This window comes from Carassius gibelio, chromosome A7 (assembly GCF_023724105.1).
Source record: "Carassius gibelio isolate Cgi1373 ecotype wild population from Czech Republic chromosome A7, carGib1.2-hapl.c, whole genome shotgun sequence".
NCBI classification, from domain to species: domain Eukaryota; kingdom Metazoa; phylum Chordata; class Actinopteri; order Cypriniformes; family Cyprinidae; genus Carassius; species Carassius gibelio.
In genome coordinates, this window is record NC_068377.1 from 15,604,937 (window position 1) to 15,614,378 (window position 9,442).

A 9,442-nucleotide genomic window follows, 5' to 3' on the forward strand; every position below is an offset into this window, starting at 1 on the left:
TATGATATGTGTCAAACCAGAATCTTTATGTCATATTACGTGATGAGCTTGCACTCTTTGTGTGTGTGTGTGTGTGTGTGTGTGTGTGTGTGTGTGTGTGTGTGTGTCTATTTAACTATGGGCAGTTTTGGCCCTGTTGGCATGGGCTATTCTGACAACTAGTGGACATACATCACAGTATGCTTTCCTATACTTTTGACACTTTTTTGGCAAATATTAACATTTCCACCAAAATGCAAATTTTTATTGTGTTAAACCGTATTTTGTGGTTGAGATCACAGTGGTGTAAATTACATTTTAAATATCTGACATTATGCACAAAATATTTTGTCCAAACTTGTTCTTCTATAAATCTATTTTCTTCATACATCCCATCTTATTTTATCTCACTGTTGTCTCTTTGGTAAAAGAAAAATAAAGTAGGCCTGTACTAACTTTTGTAGTAAAAATGTGTTGGTTGTAATGGAAAGAACTTGAGGCAATTTAGGGATAGCTGTAATATCTTAAAATTATGTTTAATATATTACAAAATATTAAAATTATGTTTATTCTGCATTAATAAACATCAACTCAAATATAAAAGTGTCTTAAGTTGAAAAAAACACATTCATGTACATGCATGGCTGAGATATAAAAGATGTCATGTAAAACTATTAAAGAACAAGCTTGACTCATAATTTCTGTCATAAGCAGCTTTCTCACCACCTAAAGTATCCTTGTTATATGTGTAATTCAATACATTGAACACATGATGGCGCCAAATTCCAACAATTTATTTCCCCTATGTTTTGAAGTCTTAAATATACAAACAATATAGAATTGTATAATTAACATATATTTAGCACCAAAAAAATGTAGCTTCTAGATCATAATTGAAACTAGGCCTACAAGAGTCTGTCTGACTGATTGCACAGACACTAATGAAAGAGAGCTGAACTGGATGATGACTGATCATCACTGAATCATCAATGAACTGACTTTAGCTGAAAAAATTACTATTTCTTTATTGTCCTCTTGTTATTACTGAAACAATCAGTATTGTATAAAGCACTATAAAAAAAAAAAAAAAGTGACTAAACTAGCCTTTGCCATTTTTGTGTGCAGTATTCTTAATGGTCCGCGTCTGCTGTCTGAATATTTACAGTGGTTGTCTGCAGTAGTTCCAGGAATGCCCAATATGCCCGGTGTTTTCAATCTCAGAAGTAGAGATGTAGAATCTAGAGAAAGTAGAAAGCTATTCTGAGCTTTCATTGCATTTAGTCATCTAAAATGTCAGCTGGCTTATTTAAAGCCTTTTCAGAAATCATATGCAAAACATTTTATTTTGTTAATTTTTGTTAACACTGGCATTGGGTCTTAATTACATTATTTAATTTGCTGCAGTAGTTTTCAAGAACATAAAATGATTTTAATCAATGTTTGAAGCCTGCTCTGAACTGTGAGGTCGTGAAAGTTTCATGAAGAAAAAAGAAGGATTATGTGACACTGAAGACTTAATAATTGCTTGGTTAAAATCCAGGTTTGCTATCACAAGGAATAAATTCCATTTTAAATACACAATCGCAGATGTAGAATTGCTCATCTCTAGGGGACACTTTTGTGTCCAGACACAACTGTTGCCATGACGACTGTATTTGACTGGCCTGGACTGGTAAATACTGGGTTTATCAGGCAGAGAAGGAGAGACAGAGAGAAGCTATTGTGTATCACCTGCTGTTTCTCTAATAATCAAATCCTCCGTTTATGCTCCAAGGCTCTTAATGAATACACTTGAATGTATGGTAGATTCAGCCAGGCAGCTAATACTCTCACATGAGAATGATCTACAAGAAAACACTGAGGAACTGAGAGTTTAACAACCAGTATAAGGAAGAGAAGAAACAGGACCTGGGCAATCCTCTAATGACCACAGAGATTCACTGGACATCACACAAGGTTTCCCAGGTCCTCGGGAAATTTAGTGAGCTTGCATGCTGAGAGAGGTTCTTTGCGGTGCAGCAAACTAACTCACCGATGGTAGGATGTACTCTAATTTGGCAAAAACTCTCCCATCCACTCAAGAGTCTCAACAGAGAACAGCTGATGTGTCCAAGTGCTACATGAGAGGCTTGGGATCTGTGTAGGTCGAGGAGACTTTTTTTCAACTCTGTGTTTGTGTCTTTCTTTGTCTCAAAGCTTTGTTTGGAATGACTGTGACAGAGTACTGCCAAAGCATTATATACTTACGCCGTGTATAAAATAGTCTAAATAAAAAAAATTTGAAAGGTAAAAATAAAATAATAATAATAAATCACAGGGGCTCTGATTTACTAGCTTTACAATTTACACACAACTGTCAAAAGTTTGGGATCAGTAAGTTGTTTTGTGTTTATTCTTGTTAAAGAAATGAATTACATTCTGCAGGATGCATTAAATTGTTCAAAATACCTTTACATTGTTACAAGAGATTTCTATTTTAAAACAATTTGTAAAAAATAAATAAATAAATAAATCTTCAAAAAAAATCCTGAAAATTTTTTTTCTTTGGTTTCTACAAAAACTTTTTGGCAGCACAACCAAATCAGTGAATGATTAGGAGTAATAACTGCTGAAAATTATGTATTTTATTGTGTGTTTTCCACAGGGTTCATTTGCAGTGGTGTGGATGGGATACTCTTTGGGTGTGTTTGCAGTTCTGTCCCATTTGAGGATGGAGAGTTTCACAGTCCTTAGTCTTAAACTCAGTGTGGACTCCAGGATATGCCTGGACTAATGGCCTGGATCCTTTGCCGTACCACTTGTCGCTCAAGTTAAGATCAGAAAAATCTGAATTGATTTTCAAAAAAACAATTTTTCAAACAAATATTAGTTTTGAGATATAAAGAGGAGGAGTCTGTGTGTTCTGTCTGCTTGAAGCACATACATCCTTCATTTCTTTACAAATTGAGCAGAACTGTTCTACCAAAAGAATAAAGTGCTCACTGAGATTGCTGGATATTAAGATTTAGCAATGTATTGCAATGAAACCTTTTCACTTTCTCTACCATTTTCATAAGATTCTTGCAGTTCAGAACTTTCTGGTTGTGCAAGCAACTACAGTCAAACATATTCATCACGATAAAATGCCTAAATAAAGAATGTATGATTCCAAAAATGATTCCTACCATGCTGGTTTTCCCTCAACCCCTTAACTTTACCAAAGCCGTCCATCAGCCCTTAAATTTAAACAACCTTTGGCACTTATTTTCCCCTTTCCTTTATTAATCACATAAGCATTTTGTCCATTTAAAATGTGTGGCTATTGAATGCAAGGCTGCATTAATTTGGCGAAAATACAGTAAAAATAAAAAACTGTATTATTGTAAAATATTATTACAGCATAATATAACAGTTTTCTATTTGAATATGTTTTCAAATTGTGTTTATTGCTGTGATGGCAAAGCTGTAATTCAGCAGCATTAGCTACTCCAGTCTTCAGTGTTGGGTGATGCTTCACAAATCATTCTCATATGCTGATTTGGTGCTCAAGAAACATTTCTGATTATTATCAATAATTATTATCTGCTTATTATTATCTGCCGCTTTATATTTTTGTGGAAACCTTTTTTTTCATAATTCTTTGATGAATATAAAGTTCACAAGAACCACATTTATTTGAAATAGGAATCTTCTGTAACATTTTTTATATACTTACCTTCATATTTGCTCAATTTAAAGCATCCTTTCTTAATAAAATAATGTGTTTCTTTCGATCTTTATAGGACATCAAGTGTTAGAATCGTATTATCCACCATGTAATTGTTTTTGTGTGATGGTTGGAGAGACCACAGGTAGGCTAATGAACATATTTCACACATAATCACATTCCACAACCAAAGAAGGAACCAGACTCCTTCGGCAACTACAGCTCTCTTTACTACAAAGGTGTGTAATCCGTCCAGCAGTTCTCAATTCCAGTTCCCCCCTGCTCTGCACGTTTTGTATGTCTCTCTTATTGTTTCAGTCGTTTGTGCTATTCAAACACAAGTTCCCTGCAAAGTGGACATCAAGGTATATTACGCCATGATTCCAGTTCGAAGCGAACGTATCTGTTCCATTCAAAGTGCATTGAAGTGTGCTAGACGTGAATATGAATTGCATTTATTTACAGAGGTATATGCTGTCACACTTGTCCATGTGTGAAGACGATGCACAGAACAAATCCGTGAGTGAATGTTCCGAAGTGAAGTAAACTTCAGCAGATTTCCCCTGCTCAGGGTGTAGGGAGCAATGAACACCGTGTAGGAAGGGACCATGTCAGTGGGAACTCATGCACGGAGCTCACTTCTAACAATTAGCTGATTATCTGAATCAGGTATGTTAACAAAGAGATACAAAATGTGCAGACCAGGGGGTCACAAGGACTGGAATTGAGAACCGCTGGTGTAATCAGTTTACTGATGGCCAACAAAGGTCAGCTGGTCTGAGGACTGTCCGCTGGAAGAGCCTGTCTGCTGCTCACTGTGCCCAAGGAAAGCGAAAATAGAAAATAGTAAAGCAATTCATTAATCAAGAAACATTTATTTGAGAAGCAAAATGACTAATTTAGTCTTGTTTTCTGAACAATATCAACATTTTGTTTGATGCTTGAGGCAGCATGAACATTGTAGGTTTGAATTACAACTTTTTTCATGGCGTTATTAGCATGAACTGTTATAAAATATGTGAAAGTTGGGGCAGGTTTGACATTGTTCGTTTGAGTTTGTGTAAAACATGCAATTTACCAGTTGCCAACAGACCTCAGACTTGTTACATTTTTGGTGGATTGGGCAGTGTATACTTTGTCAGGCTGCCACGGAATAAAAACTCAAGATCTTTCCTATTTAGCAATGCCAAGGCCTTAATAACACTCACCAAATTTAAAGATGATCCGATTAAAAGTGTAGGAAGAGTTTGTTAAAGTACGAGATATGAAAGTGGCAAAAACTGCACAAAAAATGGCTCAGTTGTTGCGTTTTGTATTTTATACCAAGAGACTTTTTTTCTTATAATCAAGAGACCATTACTTAGAATGTATAATGACTGCTTTATTAATGAAGAAGTATGCACCTCTATCTATGAAACAAGGCCTTGTTATCCCGATGCCAAAACCAGGCAAAGATCTTCTCTCCCTTTAAAATTACTAAATTTAGATGATAAAACTCTTATTTTTTTGCAAAAAGAGTCAAACCTGGTTTATCTGACATAATGAAACTCAAACCGTTTTTATGCCTAAATGGCATAAGTTGTAATATTAGGTTCATTTTAGATCTTATAGATTATGCACCCCATATTAACTCCATATTAACATATTAACATAAACTGATGTTCACAACTCTAGAATTGTTTGTTTTTGGAGAGTAATTTATAAAGATGGTTAAAATGATATATAAAGATATTAATAGTTCAGTTCTCTTACAGTTCGGTACATCTAAGAGATTTCATATTTACAGGGGAGTTTCCCCTTTTTTGTTCTTGTTACTTGTGGAATTACTTTCTTTGAATATTCTAAATAATCCTGATATTAAAGGGTTGTCAATTTTCGACGGTGAGATTAGAATTTTACAACTTACTGATGACACAACCCTGTTTTTAGAAAACACAAATCAGGTTGCAAAGGCCCTTGAAACTATTAATACCTTTTCACAGGCTTCTGGTCTAAAATTAAATATCCCCAAATGTGAAATTCTTTGTCTATATGATAGCCTTGAAACTTCTGTAAATAATATACCTGGTTAAAGATAATGTGAAATATCTGGCATGAGAAAGGAATTTATTACCTTTGTGATATGCTAGATCCACATGGAAATTTTTATTCTTTTTATGATTTCATGTCTAAACATAATTCCCCGGTTGTCCGTGAGGAATTACTTACAATGGTAAAAGCTATAGCTAATGGTCTTGTTCATTTAATTAATGAGATGTCACTCATTATTTAAAGAGATTTTAAAAAGTGAACAGAATTTTTTTGGTTGAAGATAAAAGTATTTATGACCCAAAATGTAGTAACAAAATTAAAAGAAATGTGTTATATATATATATATATATATATATATATATATATATATATATATATATATATATATATATATATATATATATATATATATAATAAATAAAAAGAATTACTCTGAGGGGAATTCTGGGATCCTTTAATAGATTAGATTAAGTGGAAAAAGCCTGGTTCTTACCTTATGATTGTTGTGTCCCTGATAAAGTTAAAGTAAAAAATATAAATAAATAAATAAATGTCATGGTCTTGTCATGATCCTGTCTCTATCTCTCTCTTCTTCTCCCTCTGTCTCCCCCTGCTGGTTTTTCCCCTCCTGTCTCCCTCGCTCTTCGCTTATGTGTCACAGCTGTCTTCACTTCTCATTAAGATAATTCCCCCTCCACCTGGTTCTCATCTTGCCTTGTTATTTGGGCTACTTCTACCCTCTCGTTCCCGTGTCTCATTGTCAGATTGTTACTTCCGAATGAAGCCGTTGCCTTTGGCGTCCTTGTTAGCAGTTTGTCATGGTCCTGTCCTGTCCTGTCTAGTCGGGGTGAAGTTAGTTGTCTACTATCGCTACCTGTACCTCTCTGTGCTCACCCTTTATACCCCACAGAACCTTACCTGCTGTTCTACGCCGCTACCGCCCCGCACTGCGAGCACCGATCCCCGGCTCTCCCCTGAGCCCAGTCAAAGCCTCCACCTCGCCAGCCTTCTGGTAGTTCCAGCCACGGAGGTTTCCTGTGTTAGTTTAACCCAGCCTTCGGGTCTTCCTTAGTTTTCATCTTTGTACTCCTTTGTTGGATTTTCCTGTGGCTTTCCTTTGTTGGATTAAAGACTGTCATTTTGCCCTCGCATTTGAGTCCCCTCTCTTCAATACCCATCACAATAAATAAATAATCATAATATACCCCACTAATGAGATTATTTCTTATCTCTTTTTCGAAATCCAATTTGGTCATTCATTTAATTAACTATGTGTGACATATTCTGTTATTTTTCTCAATAAAATCTAGAATATATAGGAAATGCAGTTATTTTATTGGCAAAATATTATATTTCAAATATATTTCCTCAACATAACCCAAATGAAACCATTTTCTTTGTGACCTTAACTATTTAATCAAGACACTAAAAAAGATTAACAACAGACAAAAGTGTCAAATTTGTGAATCTGTATAATGATCTGATGCATGTAACGTAAATTGCTTTATTACCTCTGTATTTTTTCTTCCTTTCTTTTTTTTTCTTGTTTTATGGTTGCTTTCCCTCCCCTTATACTTCTTATTGTCTTCCTTCATTATGATGTCCTCCATTGTTATATTGAAATGTTGAAGTTATTCTCGTTTATACTTGCATTTTAAAAAAAAACTTTACTGATAGACCGTAGAGCATTATATATTTATGAAACTAAGCATATTTTCTCAGAATGACTTGTTTTCCATATGTGAAATGCCATCCACACACATTACTGAGCTTTTGCCAATTTTTAACAGTCGATAACTCTGATGTGTGTGTGTCGAGTTTCATGAAATTCTAAGCATAAGTGCCTCAAAACACTGTGCCCTAGTGGCTTATGCCCTAATAATAATAATAATAATAATAAACCGAGCAATTCTAGTAGGGTGCTCGCACCGCGTGCTTTGACCCTAAATATCTGAACTACTTTACTTCTAAAATCGATACTATTAGAGATAAAATTGCAACCATTCAGCCGTCAGCTACCGTATCACATCAGACAGAGACCCCCTGAGGAACAGTTCCACTCATTCTCTACTATAGGAGAGGAAGAATTGTATAATCTTGTTAAATCATCTAAACCAACAACATGTATGTTAGACCCTATACCATCTAAGCTCTTAAAAGAGGTGCTTCCAGAAGTCATAGGTCCTCTTCTGACTATTATTAATTCCTCATTGTCATTAGGATATGTCCCCAAAACCTTCAAACTGGCTGTTATTAAGCCTCTCATTAAAAAGCCACAACTTGACCCCAGAGAACTTGTTAATTATAGACCAATCTCGAATCTCCCTTTTCTGTCCAAGATACTAGAAAAGGTGGTATCCTCACAATTATATTCCTTCTTAGAGAATAATGGTATATGTGAGGATTTCCAGTCAGGATTTAGACCGTATCATAGTACTGAGACTGCTCTCCTTAGAGTTACAAATGATCTGCTCTTATCATCTGATCGTGGGTGTATCTCTCTATTAGTTTTATTGGATCTTAGTGCTGCGTTTGACACAATTGACCACAACATTCTTTTGCATAGACTTGAACACTTTGTTGGCATCAGTGGAAGTGCATTAGCATGGTTTAAATCGTACTTATATGACCGCCATCAGTTCGTAGCAGTGAATGAAGATGTATCATATCGATCACAAGTGCAGTATGGAGTACCTCAAGGCTCAGTACTAGGGCCACTACTCTTCACGCTTTATATGTTACCCTTGGGAGATATCATCAGGAAACATGGTGTTAGCTTTCACTGTTATGCTGATGATACGCAGCTCTATATTTCCTCGCAGCCTGGTGAAACACACCAATTTGAAAAACTAATGGAATGCATAGTCGATATAAAAAATTGGATGACGAGTAATTTCTTACTGCTAAATTCAGAAAAAACAGAGGTGTTAATCATAGGGCCTAAAAACTCTGCTTGTAATAACCTAGAACACTGTCTAAGACTTGATGGTTGCTCTGTCAATTCTTCGTCATCAGTTAGGAACCTAGGTGTGCTACTTGATCGCAATCTTTCCTTAGAAAGCCACGTCTCTAGCATTTGTAAAACTGCATTTTTCCATCTCAAAAATATATCTAAATTACGGCCTATGCTCTCAATGTCAAATGCAGAAATGTTAATCCATGCATTTATGACTCCAAGGTTAGACTATTGTAATGCTTTATTGGGTGGTTGTTCTGCACGCTTGGTAAACAAACTACAGCTAGTCCAAAATGCAGCAGCAAGAGTTCTTACTAGAACCAGGAAGTATGACCATATTAGCCCGGTCCTGTCCACACTGCACTGGCTCCCTATCAAACATCGTATAGATTTTAAAATATTGGTTATTACTTATAAAGCCCTGAATGGTTTAGCACCTCAGTATTTGAATGAGCTCCTTTTACATTATACTCCTCTACGTCCGCTACTTTCTCAAAACTCTTGAATCTCAATTTGATAATACCTAGAATATCAAAATCAACTGCGGGCGGCAGATCCTTTTCCTATTTGGCGTCTAAACTCTGGAATAACCTACCTAACATTGTTCGGGAGGCAGACACACTCTTGCAGTTTAAATCTAGATTAAAGACCCATCTCTTTAACCTGGCATACACATAACATACTAATATGCTTTTAATATCCAAATCCGTTAAAGGATTTTTAGGCTGCATTAATTAGGTAAACCGGAACCGGAAACACTTCACATAACACCGTACTTTCTACATCATTAG